The sequence below is a fragment of the Bacillus rossius genome, chromosome 3 (genome assembly GCF_032445375.1).
Source record: "Bacillus rossius redtenbacheri isolate Brsri chromosome 3, Brsri_v3, whole genome shotgun sequence".
Classification (NCBI taxonomy): domain Eukaryota; kingdom Metazoa; phylum Arthropoda; class Insecta; order Phasmatodea; family Bacillidae; genus Bacillus; species Bacillus rossius.
In genome coordinates this window covers 49,322,084-49,341,083 of record NC_086332.1, presented here as the reverse complement: position 1 = coordinate 49,341,083, position 19,000 = coordinate 49,322,084, and the positions used below count along the sequence as shown (strand labels likewise).

General features: G+C 35.2%; 1 protein-coding gene and 1 long non-coding RNA gene across 3 annotated transcripts in view; one reads left to right on the top strand and one right to left on the bottom strand.

Annotated features, from left to right (window-relative positions):
• Positions 1–19,000, bottom strand: part of LOC134530653 (uncharacterized) — a 114,595-nt gene that overhangs the window by 49,941 nt on the left and 45,654 nt on the right. The gene's annotated exons all lie outside the window — the stretch shown is intronic.
• The window catches only part of LOC134530655 (uncharacterized), a 122,249-nt gene continuing 104,162 nt past the window's right edge, over positions 914–19,000 (top strand). Inside the window, exon 1 of the long non-coding RNA XR_010074851.1 lies at positions 914–2,078. This is a non-coding gene — a long non-coding RNA (uncharacterized LOC134530655). The remainder of the gene's footprint in view (positions 2,079–19,000) is intronic.

Here is a 19,000-nt window from a genome sequence, read left to right as displayed (position 1 = left end):
TACGTATTTTAGGTATTATGACAAATAAAAAAAAATAATTACACTAATATTCTTAGGTTTTTATTGTGTGGATAGGTTGAAGTTTAATATTAAGTAGGTATATAAATTCGTAAACTTATAAATTTCTTCGAAATTTATTCATAGGTTGGTAGGGCCTACTAATATTTATATTTGTATAGTTTGAAGTTTAATATTATGTATGTACGTAAATTCTTAAACATAGAGTTATTTATTAATTTATTTAGAAAATTATTAATAGGTAGGTAATAAGTTTTTCTATTTGTCAATATTGTTATTATGGTAGATAGGAGTACAGTAAGTGCCTACATTCTTATATTCCTTTATATCTCTTTCGTTTTGGAGTGTTCCCGAGCCATTCGGGGTCCTCAACATCACCCCCCCCCCCCCCCCCCCAGGTGGTTAAAGCCCCAAAATTTCGAAAGTTTAAATTTTTTAAAAAATCTTTTTTTTTTTTAGATTTTAAGTGTTTTCGAGTCATTCAGGGTCCTCGAAAACCCCGCCCCCCCCCCCCCCCCTCTAGGAAAAAGCCCCAAAATTTCGATAATTTTAGGAATTTTAAATATCTATTCTTTCGAGATGGAGTGCTTCGAAACATTCGAGGTCTTGAACCTCCACCCCCCCCCCCCCTCTCCCTTCCACAAAAGTGAAAGCCACAAAATTTCGAAAAATTGGAGGAAATTGTATTAAAATTAAGTCATTACGAACTAAAGTGTCCGGGGCATGGTGGAACTTTTACCCAAAGTCGACTTCCCACCCAATTTTGAGGGAGGGGGGGGGGGGATGCAAAACCCCAAAATTTCGAAATATTTCTTAAATTTAAGAATACTTTTTTACTATTTGGAGTGTTTCCAAGCCATTCGGGGTCCTCAAACTACCCTCCCCCCACAAGGAGTCAAAGACCCAATAATTAAAAAATTTCGGAAAATTTCCAAAAGCCTATTCTCTTTCGATTTGGAGTGTTTACGAGCCATTCGTGGTCCTCAACAACACACCCACCCCCCTCAGGGGTCAAAACCCCAAAATTTAAAAAAATTCAAATATCATTCTCTTTCGATTTTTATTGTTTCTCAGCCATTCAGGGTCCTCAAAATCACCACTCCCCCTCTGGGGACAAAGCCCCAAAATTTCGAAAATTTCAGGAATTTCAAATATCATTTCTTTCGAGATGGAGTGTTCCAAACCATTCGAGGTCCTGAACATCCACTTTCCGCAAAAGTGAAAGCCCTAAAATTTCGAAATATAAGAATATATATAATTGGATGTTGGCATGTATGACGTCGATAAACTCTTACACCGTTTGACCGATCGCCATGAAATTTGGCACATCGAAGTGTTTTTATCATGAAGAAGGTTTTTATGCTATCCATTTTTTTTTGTAACTCGCCGCTAGATGGCGCTGTAGCGCATCAACTTCTAAACCTTTCAACCGATCGCCATGGGTAAACAGAAAATCATAGGTCACAGATACACAAACAGTAATTATGTATCATTTCTTAATGTCCAACACACTGGACATATCGCTATCCATTTTGCTGTAACTCGCGGACAATATATCACCCGGTGTTCAGCCCGGGCAAAGCCGGGTACTGCAGCTAGTAAATATATAACCCTTATAATATCGTCGAATTGCATTCTTATTTCCATTATTTTTTTCACTTATTGTGACATAGTAGGCTATTCAAAAAATATGACGAAGTTGCATACAAATATATCGGGGCTCCTTGCGCTGCCTAATGTTTCAAAATGCTCTCGCTGAAAATAATATAATGACTTCATCTAACTTAAGAGCATTTATTCAACTTCTAAAAATCGTAAAAATCGTACTTTATTCATAAGAAAATAAACATTAATGTTTATATTTAAAAAAATGTATTTCACTGGGTGCTTCATTCTGTATATTATTTTTGTTTTTATCTTCTGCCAGCCATTTTACAAAACAGATAATGCGCGTTAGATATTTTGACCTTGAGTGCTTTGCCCTGTGTCGTGCATCTCTGCGCCCGGCGAGCCGAGCCAGTCGCTCGGGGAGAGTGTTTATTAGGCTAACGCTATGTCACGTAAGTTAATACTGTGAAATGTTTTGTAATTTAGATTCTGAATTATTATTTTATTGTTTCCAAGTAAATCTGTCTATATGCCGAGTTTGATGTGCTCTTAATAATTAGGTACAGGCTGAGAATCTCGAACTATGCTATCTTACACCTCTGTCGTGAGGCACCTCTATCAAGAAGTGTGTGACTGAGTGGTATGTTTTGTGATCGAGTTGTAATTTTTGATGTTTAACATCTTGGCTCTCTGTATAAATGGATTGTCCGCAACCGAAATTGCTTTACATATTGTTACAGTAAAAAACTATGCCTGTAAGTACCATGAAGAAATTCAGTCAGTGTATGTTGGAGGATTGCGTAAGCAAGTAACTTTGCATACAGCAATATTGAACTACTTTAATTCTGAATAGGAAAAGCTTAAGTAAGTTTTAATATGACAGTGACACACAAGTTCCTTTCCTTTTGATTCGGGCTAAAGCATACGAAATAATTACAATTTATCTAGCGTAACCACATATTATATTTGTCGTTGTAGCAGTTAGAACCATACAGAAATGGGACCTGTAGAGTGTCAAATATGTAGTAAACAACAAAACAATACTGCCACATACATTATGAAACATAAATTTGGGCAAAGCATAAATCATAAAAATGAGATATGCCATGACTGATTTCCTACTGTTTATGACGTAAATTAGAGGTGTAGTAAATCTAAGTGAGTGATACTTTGGTCTAAATTTGGTAGATTTAAATTTAATTTGAACTTATTGTACTGTAAGGTCCCTTGTTTAAAATCACTGGTTTTTAACCAACTCCACAGTTGTACAATACATGTGAAAAAAAAATTAACAATAAGAAATCTAGTTTTATATGCACACACACTTTATATGTATATATGTAAATGCATACACATATTTACATATCAAATGTATATATATACATTTATGATTGCGACCACTACGATGCCCATTCCCTTAGCAGTTTCCATAAAAATTTTCTGTTAGCGCGCCTGCTCCCGTGTGGGTAGCATTTCAGCAACCTTTCAAGGGGTTTGTAACTGGGAATAAAGGTTTTCATACCGAAAATATTAGCTAAAACCGTACTAGAACGTGTTCGATTTTTTCTGCTTTACCCACGAGCCAATGTTGCCAAGATGATTGACCCGCGTGTAAGAACATAAACCTGTATATATTAACTTATGCAAACATTAGGAAACGTATTAGTTTCCCAAATTAAATTTTATGGTATTGGAGTATTCTGAAATATATTTGGTAAACTAAAATAGTTACAGCATTGCTCTACTGATAATACATAATCTCCTACAAAAGTTCCCATTGACTTTGTTGTGCGTCTATAAAGCGCGCTATTTTTCAACTTAGGTAATGGAATATAATTTTTTTTCGATAAAATATTACTGATTCAAAAAATATGCTTACAGCAAATACCTACTAAAACATTTTATTTGTTTATCCTATTGTTATAATAACATTAAATTTATAGCTTAGTCATTTGGTTTGATTGTTTAATACAAGTAGTTTTAACAAATAATTAATTATCTAAATTTATTAGGAAATTATTCTCCATATATTATTACTGAATAAACTTAGCAAATCATAGAAACCCCACACCTGTTAGTCTAAACGAAAATGCGATGGTTTTCCTTCACTTCAGATTTCAGTTTACTATGCGAACTACTACATTAAACTGAGCGTGTTTATTTGTCTCACTTCTTAACGAAAATTGTTAATTACAATTTCTTTTAAGTAGTAGAATAAGTTAGTAACCAATCAGTATGTACGTACGTATAAAATATGTGAATCGGGACCATTTGGAATTAGTACAATACAAATAGCACATTTAATATTGTGAATTAGTTGAATGAGCTGTCTTATTTATGTTATCTTATGAATATATAATAAATAAACTACATTTGAGCAAACTTCATTAATTTTACAATTGCTCGGTTTTTTTTAATACCGCACAAATTTGTTTTATTTTTTGCAAGTGAAGTCAGGAAGATTAAATACCAAGTTCATCCACCAGGTTACATTATTTTTAAATACACCGTGAGATTTTTTATATATTTTCAGTAATTGGTTGAATGGACAATAACATGTCTATCCTAGCCCAAAAAGCATGATTTGTCGGCAAATGCGTTGTTAGGTTTTCTGTTAGTATTCTAGGTATCGTGTGAATGGAGTAACTAATTATTTCTTCTCTTCTGCTAGATAAACTTTTGCTCATTTTTATCCCCATGGGTATAATTGAAGGTATAGCATAAATTTGGCAGCTGTGTAATGGGCTTAATTTAAATGAAGAATATGCGGTCCTAACCTTCACAAACAATAACTGGAGGATTAAATTCTGAAGTGTAAGAAGTTGAAACGCCAACGTACGAAACATATGTTCCAGATTAGGTTATCAACTAAATTAAAAAAAAATATGCTTTCTTCAAAGTCATTTAAAAACCAATTCCAAAAATTCTTTTTCATCAGAAATTATGTTTACCTTTTTTACTTGCATATACTCCCCTTTAGAACAAGGTTTTTTTTAAACCGATATAAGTTAAATCTACGCTAAAGTTTAATGACAGGAAAATGTATTAAACTGGGCATGTTTATTGGTTCAAGCAGAGCTAGAAAATGTTATCATTCAGTTACCAGTAATTTAATAGGTCTGTACTTTTAGGTAATGTTATATCGATCTTAAAAATTGCAAGACTTGTGTTTCTATAATAAGCAGATAGAGCATTATAATTTGGGAAACTGTTGGCGTAATATAGGCTTATACTGTGCGTCTTGTACGGGATAGCCTAGCGTGTGGATTATTCAGGACACAAATATGCATTGCTGTGGACAGGGAAGCGAGCGGTCGCCAGCTACACGTTCCTTATCACCACGGCCTGCTATCATTCTCTCATTCTCTGCGTCTGTCTTTTCCCCTCCTCCCGCGTTGCGTTCAAGGTCGCGTCAAGGAAGAAGGGAAGAGGAAGGTGGCCGGAGCTGTGTCCCCCCCACTCCCCAGCTGCCCTCCTCCCTGCTCAGTGTTTCTTCGACTCGCCACCCTGCTTGGAGGAAAAACTACAACTCTTGAGCCCGAGCGGTGAAAAAATCGGCCACGAGGCGGGCCCCTTAAGAGTGAGCGATAGTAAAAATTTTTTCTGCAGATTGGAATGAAATTTTGTCAAAAGTTTTATTTAGCTACAGTTGTTGTCTGTACGTAGTTTCGAAAATTTTCATAACATTTTAATTGATATATTAAACCTTAAGTTTTAATAATTTAAAGCAGTTTTATACAGAATTTTAAAAAGTCTCGTGTCTGACGCGTTAACTATATATGCATGTAACCTTCTTGTTTACTAAAATAAAATTTCGTTTTAATAGGTGCAATAATTCTATGATAAATTAATTAAATTATAAATCTCTGCATAATGTAGAAGTGCAGTCTTTTATGAAATCGCCTCTTACACGTTACTAATATATTGTAGAGAGATGGGATGAAGCCCTTATAGAGACAAAGCACCATGAATATTTGTTAAGGCTAAAATATGTCAGAGCTATGTCTGGGAAAGCCAAACGAAGATCAGCTAATATTACCAATTTTTCACACGTAGCGAGTGCAGACGTCTGTGAAAATATTTCCACCTAAGTTCGTATTCGACGAATCAAAATGGAAGTTAAACTATTATACAGTAGAAAGAATACTGCATCGTTTGATACCTAACATATGTCTGTGCACTGCCTGGAAACTCTAATCGAAGGTTAGTTGAAAGTCCAATTTCGCGTTGTTTTTGGAATTTTACACGCAGCCGTTTAAAAATAATACGCGCTGAAGAGCGCTGAACAGTGCTGCTAAGGATTGAGCAGCGGGAACTTCCCTGAACCAGGTACTACCTGCTCCTAGTGGGGACTGGCGAGACCGTGCTAAGCCGCTTATCTCTCTTCAAGATCAGGAAAGGGGGCAGTGCATTGTTACCTGCCTCTTTCTGACCACTGAACCATGGAAGTGCAGAGGATATCAGTGCTATCGTTCAAGTTCCTTGTGCCAGCCGAAAGAAACTTGCATCAACAGCTTCTATGTTCAAAGAGCTAATTAGTAATCATATTGAATTCTTTAACATTAATTTTTATTAACGTTACCACATTTTTCCCTGTTCACTTACAATTTGGTTTATCTCACTCATCTGCCTCCCTACTCTCAGTACGCCTTCATGGCCAGTGACAGTACACCTGGTTATAATTAGGCCCGTTATGTAATGACACGGAAACATAATCAAACGGTAACGCATCTCGTAAACGCAAGACGACCATTTACGGTACTCCGTCAGCTCGTTCTACAGTGTACGGATTTCACGGAAACATAACAAAACTTGCGCCAATAAGCGTAAAAAAATACTGACGTCACACAACATCATTGTAAACAAGCTCAAACGTGAAATTTTAAACATGCATCGGTTTTTATGTTTAGTTTACGTTGAATTGTGCATTATGACTTCTGTTTGATGCATTTAACTAGTATAACGGCTTATAATTAGAGACGCCTGGATTTCGCGAATAGATTTCGTGACTGGTTGTATTGCATATCACTGCATCTCGTATTCACGTAACTGATTGGGTGCTTGTTACTCTCGCGCGTCTGGGCACTTAAAAAAATATATGTCAAATATCGTACCACACCTACGTTAATGTATTAATAATCACTTACTGTAATTTGTACATCTCGGAATGCATTCATAATAAAACGCTTCGTTTTGATAAAACTTAAACAATTAGCTTGTCGGTATTCCACGGTAAATTTATCAATGTACTGAAATATCACTTTTGGTTTTAAAGAAATAAGTTTTATATATTACACTGTATCAAAACATAAAATTTTGTGAATTAGCACATAAAAAACAAGGTAAACAACCTACATTTCATAAAATCATTGCTACATCCACCGGTTTTAAAGTCTCGATGTATGTAGATTAACCGACATGCCGAAGGCATTACTTGTTGGAATTTCGCGCTTAATCTAGCTATAAAACTAAATATTTCCATTCGTTAAAAGTGTGCCGCAAATATACTTCTGTTTGTTTATTGACATTGTTTTTTTTTACTTGAGCCATCGTCGTTACTCAGCCTTTTTTGGCCGTTCAAAATTAGTATTCACGAAAGAGAGGTTTACACCAAACTAGACTTTTTTGATATTCCAGACAGAAGAAACGACGTCTTAAATAATAAAGCGGAAACAACTAGCAAATACATAAATATCGTATGGGGAAGGTACCTGAGGGTAGGGTATCGTACCCCGTGTGCAGACTTGTTATTGGGCGCCTGTAGGCATCTGCGTGCCCTAAGGAATGATAAGCAATGAAGCCCTGCAATGGTGAAGCGCTTGAATGAGCGGGGCGGTGGAAACGGGAGATCCCCGAGAAACCCCGCCAGCCACGAAATCGGAATGATTCCTACATGCGAAATTCCGGGCTTCTGCCCCACTGAGATCGAACCCAGATCGCTTTGGTGGGAGGCGAGGGGTCTGACCCCTCGACCGCCGCGGACCCTAACATGACTATTCAAAAACAAGAATAAAATGGACATGTTCATGGTATACGTAGTGATAAAATAGTGTATTGCTATTAGCTGCATGGAAGAACGCATGCACAAGAGTTCGGCATTGCCCATTTCTCCATCTTTATTACGCTTGCGGATGCGAATATGTGTACACTTACGTGTGAATGTAGAACGAACTTAGAGTGTCATACATTTCCCTTTTCGTAATACGTATACGTTTGTGTGTCACGGTCAAACGGGCCTAATCATTACTTGCATAGCCGTTTCATAAATAAGTACTTAAAATTAAATGTACAACTCCTGTGCTCAGAAAACTGCTCGTAACTAAATAGGCACTTTGTTAGCGATGCTAAGACTTTGCTGCAACTATTTTAGTATACAACGTGTATTTTAGTTAAATTTATTAACATTTCTGAATGCGTACTGCTGTATTTTCGTAAAATTAATACCACACACGTGATGTCACGGAAGTTGTTATTACGGCATAGTTGTAATGCACGTGTTACTGAAGTCTCTATTGTTTTATATAATCATCCTAACTACACTATTAATTTCAACGACAGTTTGTAATTTATTTGGAAAAACATTTATCTTTGTTTTCATCTGAAATAAGTGCATATGGCCTGAACACTGGCGAAGTACACTGTTTTCAAATAACACAACAACAATTTAAATTACAAAAAATTACAATTACAACCTTTTTATATATCTGGTTATTTACTAAAATAATGGAATTTTAAAGAAAATAGACCCTTGTTAACTTTAAAGAAACCGCGTCTCTATGAACATTCGAACCACAAAACACTTTCTCTATATTAATCTAAACACTGCTAACTAAACATACCCCAGAACAAATGAACAGTAAGCACCAAAACGAAAATATTTAACAGAATTAGCATTAAATGTACAAAATAAAAAAGCTTTTTTAACCATAGCATAAAAAATACAATATACAATAAGCGCGGATGTGTCTTATAGTGCCCGGTTGTAATACTACTATAACAACCATGATTTAGTGAATTATTTTGGATATACGCCATTTCTGGTTTGAACTGTTAGTCATTCAAAAACCTCCAAAAACCAAATAAATAAATAAATCAAATATTAGAAGTAGAAAAATAATTTCCAAAGACAAACAAGACCGAGTCAGATGTATTCGAACATAGTCTGACCAGCAAGGGAAATAAAAATAAATATGCACAATACAACGAAAACGTCACAGACCAAATATTTAACCTAAAAAAACTAGACAGAACAAGAATTCCGTGAAAGTAACTTAGTCAAGAACAAATAATGTGTTAAACACAGACGAACACAGTGGAAATACAGTGAGACAGATTGGATGCAAGCAGACAGAAAAACTGGACAACGCATAAAACACATAAACACAACGATGAAAATAGAATTCTATGAACAACACAACGACGACAGCACTAACGAACACAGAAGTTTTTCAATGGCGGGAACAGATGTCAGTTCCCGAAACGTCGCAACTACAATTTGTGGACACAATAACTGCAGAAATTTTTTACCAATCACTTCTAAACTGATAAATAAATTCTGAAAGTGGAAAATCTCGATCAAGTTCGTTAATAGGCAATATCTGACCAAAGTGGTAGAATTGGGGAAGGTTTTTTGAAAACCTGAAAAATCGCTATAACTCCCATAGTATTAGAAATATCATATGCGTTTGAACTTATTAAAATTTGTACAAGTAATGTAATGAAATTTGGTCTTAGCTATTTTTTATACGACCAACCATAACTGTAGGGGGTTGATAAAACAAGGGTTTGAGGACAATAAAAAAATCATAGCTCCCAAAGTAGACACATCTTCGGATCTATGCAATTTTTGTAGTATTGTTATGATTTTTATATAAAACTTTTGTCTAAAACATTTTTGGATTAGACAAACGTTTTCTGAAAGGGGTCAAAAAATAGGAGCGAATTATTAAAAATAATTCATAACGCCCTTAGTAGAAACACTACCAAATTCGTTCAAATTTTTTTTGTTAATCTTTTAATTTTTATCTTAAAATTTAGTCTAAAACATTTTTTTGACTAGACAAACAGTTTCTAAGGGGTTATATAAATAGGGGTTGGTTATAAAAAAACCATTACTCCCTTAGAAGAAACACTATCAAATTAGTTCAAATTTTTTGTAAAACTTATAATTTTTATCTAAAACTTTTGTCTAAAATTACTTTTTACGAGACGAGCCAATATTGCAAGGGGTTAAAAAAACAAAAGTTGGAGAACGAAAAAAAAAATCACAGCAAGGGCACAACTTCGGATCCGTATGATTTTTATATTAATTTAATAATTCTAATCTTAAACTAATGTGTAGAAAATTTTTTGATTACACAAGAAATTGTTGCAAGGGACTGAAAAAAGAGTGACATAATAACACACACAGTTCCCTTCTTAGGTATACCATAAAATCCGTTCAAACTGTGTTTAAATCTTACAATATTCATCCAAAACATTTTGTCTAAGAACATTCTTGATAATACAAACCATTGCTGCAAGGTATTTTGAAAACTTTGGTATGGAATATGAGAATAATTAAAAGCTCATTATCATGTATTCTATGGAATTAATTTTTGTTTTTGTTTACATTTTTAGTGTTGCAAATATTTTCTTAAGTAAATTTTATGTTACAAACCATTATTGCGTGGGGTGGTAATATAAACGATATAAATCTAAAAATCTTATTACTTTTTTAACAAATATTTTTATAAAACTTTATAAACTTTTCCTAAAACGTTAAGCTGAAATAATTGTCGATAAAAAGAACAATAAAAACCGAAGTTGGGATTATAAAAAACAATAACCATAAAAAGTATCAATTTAATCAAATTTTATTTTTATCACCTTTTTTTAATATTAACTTAAACCTTTGTCCAAAGGATATTTTTGTACGACCACGTATTAGTAGCAAGGATGAAAGATAGTGTTTGAAGGTTTAAAACAATTACATAACTACTTAGTAGGTACAATATTAAATTCGTTTAGACATTAAATGCTGAATGCATTGAGTTGAGAAGAAACATTAAAAATAGTTTCGCTGTCTGGAATGCAAGAAAATGTTTAGTCGGACATTTTTTAATATTGGGTAACATGTCTATAAAAGGATGTTATGTACATTAAGTTTTTTAAATGTTCCAGGAGTTTGTAAAAATCTTCAAATCACTTCCACTTTGAAATCTACGTACGCCTGTAGGCTTTGCTGAAATGGATTTTTTTATATCTATTTACAGACGCACACGAGATAGTTAAATGAATCATCCAGTGTCAATAAGTTATCAAATCCAAATTAATATGTTTCAAAAGGTAATATCAATACAAACTTTTAATATATTATCTTCGAAATATATCTTTTGACTTTTTTTTTTAAATAGATGTTTCCTAATGCATAATGATAAACACAATAAAAACAAATTGAATTGGAAAATTAGTAAATTCATTTTGAAAAAGTTAATGCATAAAGTGGCTTACTAACATTATGCACTTAACGATTGAAATGTTGTTAGGTGTTTTACATTACCTGGAAGACATATGTTAATATTATACAAATGGAAACCAAATTACAAAATTTGCATCTTCGTTTTGCAGATGACGTGCCATATAACATGTATATTTTCTTAGAAATTCTAACCAAATCGGTTGCAACAAAAGACGTAACTATAAAAAACTAATCAACATTATTTTTGGTTTAAATTACAGCATTTTGGAACAGATGTTGAAACTTATACAATTTTAATTTCTATAAATTTTTCAATATTATGCATGCAGAAAAAAAAATCTTTTCTTTATTTAAAATACTTCGCAATGAAAAATCAGATACATCAGGTCACGGTTAGGTTTTTTAAGGCCTCCTAGGTTTATGATATATATTTAAATGAAATTATTTACATTAAGTAGATTAACGGATATTATTGTTGGCAAAACAGTTCACAATTATACTGACAAATTTGGACGTCGTTTGACTAAATGGTTTTTGATTTATGGCGAGTTGAGTTTGACAGATTTTTTTATGCGCGTGAGCATGTACTGCACGCGCTAGCAACTGACGATCAAAAATAGCGGACGCGCATACGCTCCTTGCGCCTTACACATCCCAGGTACGCCACAGGACGAGATCGCTCCCCCCTCCACCCCCTTCTGTTTTGCTCTTCATAACGGCCCAACCCAACCCCAACCGCTCCAGCCAGACACAGTGGCGGCAGCTAATCCTGCTTGATTGACAGCAGCTACCCAGCTACGACAACGCTCTCTGTAAGGATATTCTGGAACTTTTTGGGAGGCTTTTTCGTGACCTCGGTGGATCCTCCTCGATTTTGTCATTTCCTCCTTTCGTCTCCGGCCTGTCGCTCACTCTTAAACTGTTAATCTAATAAAACCAAAAAATTACGAAATAAATAATAACTGCCACCGCTTTCTGATTGTCAAATAACTGAGAATGCGATAAAATGTGGATCGCGAGCAGAAAACGGTTTCGGTCGATCGAGAGCACAGAACTGTTTACGGTTTATGTCGAACGCAAGCAGAGAACCCTGGTATAAAATGTTACTTTGAAGATTTACTATAACTTCAAGAACTTAAAAACTGCTTAATTACTTGAAGAACTTACAAATGTTAAATGCTAAACGATTATTTAATAACCGAGAACTGTGTGAAGGTAAAGCACAGTAATTATAGTTTCGTTTAGAAAATAGTTGTTGCTGTTTGAGAATCATTACTAACTATGGATAGAACTGGTCTATTGCTAATGAAATGCACACATCGAGATACCTAGCGGAAGCACAAGAGTTGAAGTTTTAGTATTTAGTTTGCTCTTTAGATCACGAGATGTGCGCTACAACATGGTTGAGAATTAGATTGTTTTTCTTCGACAAAAAGTTATCAGAGACCCAGCAAAGTTACGAAACTGTTATTCTTTCATAACGGTTTTATATAATGATTATCGTAAATACAGCTCATCTCTAATAGCAGCACTAAACAACCGAAATTTTTAAACTGTTATAAACGGTTCTGATAAAACCCCGGCTTTGAAACTGACTTTCAAGGAATTTTATTAAAATACTACCCATCTTGTTGAAATTCACTAAGCAGTTAATCATATTAAGTTCCCGCACACATTAGAAGTTATACTTATATGGTATTACTAAAATAATAACCTGAAACATTAAAAAAAAAAAAAATGAAAGTAGATGTTTGTACTTTTGTTTTTGCTTAAACGACATAAACAGCCTGTAAATACTTCCTACACACAAACCTTAAACTTATTGAGCTGATTAAACATTTTTATAATATAATATTAAATTATGTTATTAAAAAAGTATAAAAAAAATTCCTAGTAACGAAATTTTAACCACATCCCACGAGGTTCAACGTAACGTTAAAAGGTTTTTTGTTATGAAACTTCACGTTTTCTAAAATAAAATAAAAAGGAATAATAAAATGTCAAGGCTAGAATATTCTAGACATAACAGAATATACAAAAGTCCTGCCTACAATATAAAAACATGTGCGTACAGCAATTGTTTTGAGAACCACGTATCAACCACTTGTAAAATAGAAGTGGAGCAAAATGTATCCATTTTCCCAAAATAATAACAAAAAAATAGCTCATAGAACGTTCAACTTCGCGCAGATTTTGTAATGAAAAATTAATTCCTTACAACTGAAATCAAAATAATGTACTTAAATTGAATTTAAATATTTGAATTATGCACTTAATGAAAATTGGCAATAAATATTTTGTGTGGGCACAATACAAATTCCGTGCGCTATAAAAATTATTTCAATTAATTGAAGTATTATAATTGTGGTATTTAAATTAAAATTAAAAATAGCACGAAGTCGTAGTATAATTTAAATTCATAAAATTTAAATTCCAATTATTTTGTGGCCCATTCAATTTTTTTTCCTGCAATTTTAATGACTTTGAAGCTGAAATAAGGCATTAAAGTTTTCTTATACCATAATAACAATGAACTAAATTTATGTCTAGACTAAAAATCAATTCCACGTTTTTAGTATCCTTTCCTGTATATTTTGAATTAATTTTATGAATAGAGTTAAAATACTTCTTTCTCAAATATGTATTCAATTTTATATTCAAATAAATTTTTATGAGGCAAAAAATCTGTAATTTAAAATTTTATAAATTACACCATTTAATAGGAATATTTTAATATTAAATTTCATCTTAAAAAGAATATGTAATCAATTTGATATACAAATAAATATTTGTGAGGCAAAAATTTTTATATCAATTAATTTTATGTCCAAACACAATATTAATTGATTATTTTTACTCTTGACTGAAGAAAAATGTTTTTGGAAACTATTAGTTTCTGTTAAAATGAAATATTTTTTTTATTTAGTCTAGGTTCACTATTTTTGACAATAAATAAGAAAACTGTGTGCCATAAGCATCACGATTCGATTTAAAAACGGCGCGCTTATGCGCCGATAGATATATATAATAGCAGGGGCGCAACAACTGAATTTCCAAAAGGGGGGGGGGGCAATATACCTTTTTATAAAGAACCATCAATCCCCCCCCCCCTATTGAAGCGGGGGGTCCGGGGGTCCTCCCCCGGGAAAATTTGTATTTCAAGGTGGAAAATGGTGCTATTTAAGCAGTTTTATTATCTAAAAATTGATTACACGGCACTTTCTTTGCCCCCGTTTGCGCCCACTCAAGGTTTCAGAAGGGGGGGGGGGGCAAAATACCCTTCCCCTCCTGTTGTTGCGCCCCTGTATAGATATACTAGCTTTTACCTGCGGCTTCGCTCGCGTCGATGTACTTGAATAAGTATCAAATATCATTGCAAAGAAAATAAAATAATATGGTAATTGAATTTTTTATTGCGTGACTGGGATCATCAGTATTTCAAAATTCTAACAAAAAATGTATCTTAAAAAACTGAAAACATGCTTAGTTGAAATATGTTTCACTATTACAAAAAATAAATAATTTTAAATACTAACATTTTAATATGTTCAAAGTATTAAAGTATAATAAATTAATTTTTCTTTAAAAGAGCTTAAATCAGAGTATTATTCTAGGATGCTCCTGCATACTATGTTATATGTTTTTCTGTCCGGTGCAAATATGTATAGATTTCGGGCATTGGACACACGCAAATGGCAATGGTAAAAGCATGGCTTTTCCAAATGCACACCTGCTTCCTGCAATGTTTTCCCTTTCGGTTTGTTGTTGGTAACAGTAAACCTAAGCCTGACGGGAAACTGAACTCTTTTGAATTCGAACGGTAGATCAATGAGGATAATTTATTGGAATTCGAGGTATGATAAAACTTTCCCCTTTACCGACACCTGTTAAAATAGTGGCACCAAGCATATTCTGGCCCCAATTGTGTGATTCGAAGCCTCGTTCCATTACATAGTCAAGGAGCATCTAGATTTTGCATAAGCATAACTTATACATTTAGTTTCATTTGAAGTTTATATGAGGGTACACCCGAAAGTTCAAGTGAATTTCAAAACTCCGCAAGATATGAAGTGCTTTGTTCTGTATCCATGATTGTATCTATTGACAAATATTCCATTTCCCCTTGCACCTCTTTTAAAATATAAGTGTCGGTTTTATTAACGATATCATTTTTTGGCGCCAATATTGCTCTTGCGCACAGCCACTGATCACTATTCAAATTTTGTTGCAAGTCCGGGAAAACTTTAGTACGTAATAAGATCCACATAATTTTCTACTAAATTACAAAATTCTCTTGAAAGTAAAATATAACATTCAGCATCAACCTCCAAACAACCATCACCGAAGAAAATAAACAGACACCTAACCTCAAAAATTAAAAAAAAAGTTTAAGTACTGCTTGGCGGTGACAGAAAAATAAAATTGAATAGTGAATTGACCGCCGGTATTACAGTATTAGATTGGCGGATTATTTAATTTACTTATAGAAACGCCAGGTGGCGTTACATTCAGAGGCGCATCCCGGATTTTTTTTTTGGGGGGGGGGGGAGTTTGTTTTTTTATGTAGGAACACTGGTTTCAAAAATAAAGATGGGGGTCCGGGGGTCCTCTCCCGGGAAAATTTGGATTTCTAGGTGAAAATTGGTGCTATTTAAGAAGTTTTTGTATATAATTATTGAATATACTGCTGGTAGAAAAAAGAATAATTTTTAGTAGTAGAGCACCCTGTATCCGGAATGGTCGGGACTTAGACTATTCCGGATAGTAGAAAATTCCGGAAAGTAGAAATTGACTATAAGGCCCCCTAATTGAAAAAAAAAATTGCTCCCGAAGTTTGTGAACATCCTGTAGCTGTAGATGAGGACGGCAAGGGGGGTGGGGGTAGGGTGATGACAGCTACATCCGGTGGTGTGACCTTGCCACGGGCACGCTTATCAGACCTTGCCTAGAAGCACGCTACAGCTACGTGACTGTACCATGATGTCCGCGCGAAGAAAGCAGACGTAGGCGAGACGTTTGACATTCAATGAATTGTGTTACAATTACGTAATTTACATAGTTTGTACAGTGATTTGGTGTATCCACATGTTGCATAAATAAAATATAAAATAATAACACATGGTACAGTTAGGTACGGTACATTACAAATAAAAAAACACTTACCATGACTCACTGTAGGCTACACATGTCCCGCGAATAAAAAATAATGTCCTAGAACTTAGATAAACTGCATTGAAATAATCATTGTATACGGCCCCACTTGTCTGTGTGTAAGAAACATTGTTTAACAGTCGCATTAATTTTAATTTAAAAAGCTAAACAACAAATTACCTAAATCGTCACACATTGTGAAAGACAGGAGAAGTTAAAGTTAATCACTGTCACTGTCACTCTGAACGTAACTGTTTACGTTTGTGCCACTGGTGCCAGGTGTTGGATCGTCAATGTTCTCACTCGTAGTTGAAGCAGGTGTGGAAACAGGAGCTTTTTTGAACATGTCACTAATGCGTTGTTGCCGCACACGTTTGTGCTTCTCTTCAGTCAGCTGTTTTTGAAGCATATACAAATGCATAATTTGCTGGTCGTTGATATAACTTCGTTGCTCTAGGCCAGCTATTAATCGTTCAATGTGGTGAAGGCACTCATCTTGTGAGATTTTCTCCTGTGGTTCATCTTCATCGCTACTGCTTTCATTGTTTCCGTCGTCTTTGTTACACTTAACAGAGTCTAATATCTCCTTATCCGAAAAGTGATGCACAACGGGAACATTATAATCAACACAAAACCATTCCACAATGTTTTGTTCTTGCAATTGTAAGTCTTCTAGTTCTGGATTTGTTATGTTCTTGGCATACTCCAGCAGTTCGTTCACGTTTTTTTGTTCAAAACCTTTGAAGTCGGCTTCATTTCCCTTGTCATGAACCTCGTCACGATAAACCAAAGTCGGCCACAATTTAAACCATGCCTTGTGAAATGTTGACACAGGCATACCTTCCCATGCACGAGCTAGTGACCATATGACATCCTTTATGGTGTATTCCTTTTTAATTTCTGAGATAGTTTTGCCGCCATTCAGATAAGATAAAAAGTGCTTCATGAACTCCGTGCGATAACGACATTTTAGGGAGCGTAATATTCCCTGATCTTGCGGTTGGATTAGTGCAGTGCAGTTAGGGGGCAGATACATGACAGAAACATTATCCCTGTCTAGTGTTTCAGCTGCAGGATGCGCGGAGCAGTTGTCTAGCACAAGGACAATCTTGCAGTGCGGGTCTAAGCCTATCTTGTTACAGTGTTGCCGGCTCTGGCGCACAAAACTGTCAAACCATTCTGTGGTTATTGCAGATGTTATCCACGCGGTTTTTGTAGCTCGGTATTCAACGGGTAACACTTTAACACCTTTTAGCACCCTTGGGCGCAAGCTTTTGCCAATTACGAGTAGCTTCAGCTTGTGGGTACCGGCAGCATTTGAACAACCAAGCACGGTCAATCTGTCTTTAGAATCTTTCATCCCGCTGTGAGGATTATCTGCAGTGCACAGCGTGCTTCGAGGCATACAACGCCAGTACAAAGTCTCGTCCGCATTGTAAACTTGGTCTGCTGTTAAGTTGTTGTCCAACACATATTCTGCGAACTCAACAACAAACTTTTCCGCCGCCGCTGTATCTGCAGAAAGCTTTTCACCGCTAACTTTGAAAAAAGAAATTCCATGGCGTTTTTTGAATTTATGAAGCCACCCTAACGAATAGTCACAATCGTATGTTAGATTCAGTTCGGCATGAAACATTTTTGCCTGTTCTATCAGCATCTGTCCAGAAATGCTAACACCTTCACTTCGCCGCAAACGAAACCATTTATAAAGAGCATTATCAAGGTCGCTACATTTACTACCCTGCATTGTTTTTCTGTTTTCAATTCCTCTCTTCGTATCACTGTCCGAATAAAATTTACACAGTTCATTCTTTTGTTTCTTTATGTCGTAAATCGTCGAAATGCCGACATCATACGATTGGCTGAGATTTTTAACAGAAGTCCCAGCATCTAGTTTCTTGAGAATCTCAACCTTTTCTTTAATGGTAAGAACTTTTTTCCTTCGTTTACTACTCTTTTCCTCATCACCAGGAAGTTTATGTTTTGAAAACATCACGTGTCTGCAGGAACGTACATACTAGCGATCGCGCACCACAAGCAAGACTGACATTGAACGCACACAATACACCACTCCCCCTCCCCTACAACGCGTTATCACGGCGCGCTCACGTGTAGGCGGGGCCGCTGCCGCCAATTCCTGATATGCGCTCGACGCCCGTGCACTGCAGTTGCGAGACCGGAAGCCTTGGCTTCCATCATAACTCGCTGTTTATAAAATCAAGTGCACCCTGACTTACTAGACGGGGCGTGAACTGCGCAAACAATCGGTATTTACTTCCGCGGGAATAATATATATTATAATTCATTTAAAAATATATACATTTTTTTAAATTTTGTAAATTTTTTTTAACTCTCGGAAAACATCCGGATAGTAGAAATTCCGGTAAGTAGAATTACGGATACAGGATGCTCTACTGGTACTAAAAAATTTTTTAGACAAGAATCAAACAAAGATACCTTTATCAAACCCAGGGTCTCGTCCGCTCAAAATCAGTATTATTTTAATATCATGAGAATAATAGCAGACGTAAAAGTCTACATTCTGTGCAACTTAAATCACTGACAATGATGGTTTGCTTTTTACTGCATTCACACAAACACAAATTAAGTACACTCTAGTAGTATAGGAATGGGGCTCCGAGCGCACGGCTCCGGGGCGTTGTGCCGGTGCCGAGCCACATCACTGACGTCACATCCATCTCTGATGTCACAGCGGCCATCTTGGATGAGCGTAACGGGACACAACGTAACGGGACAAGTAGA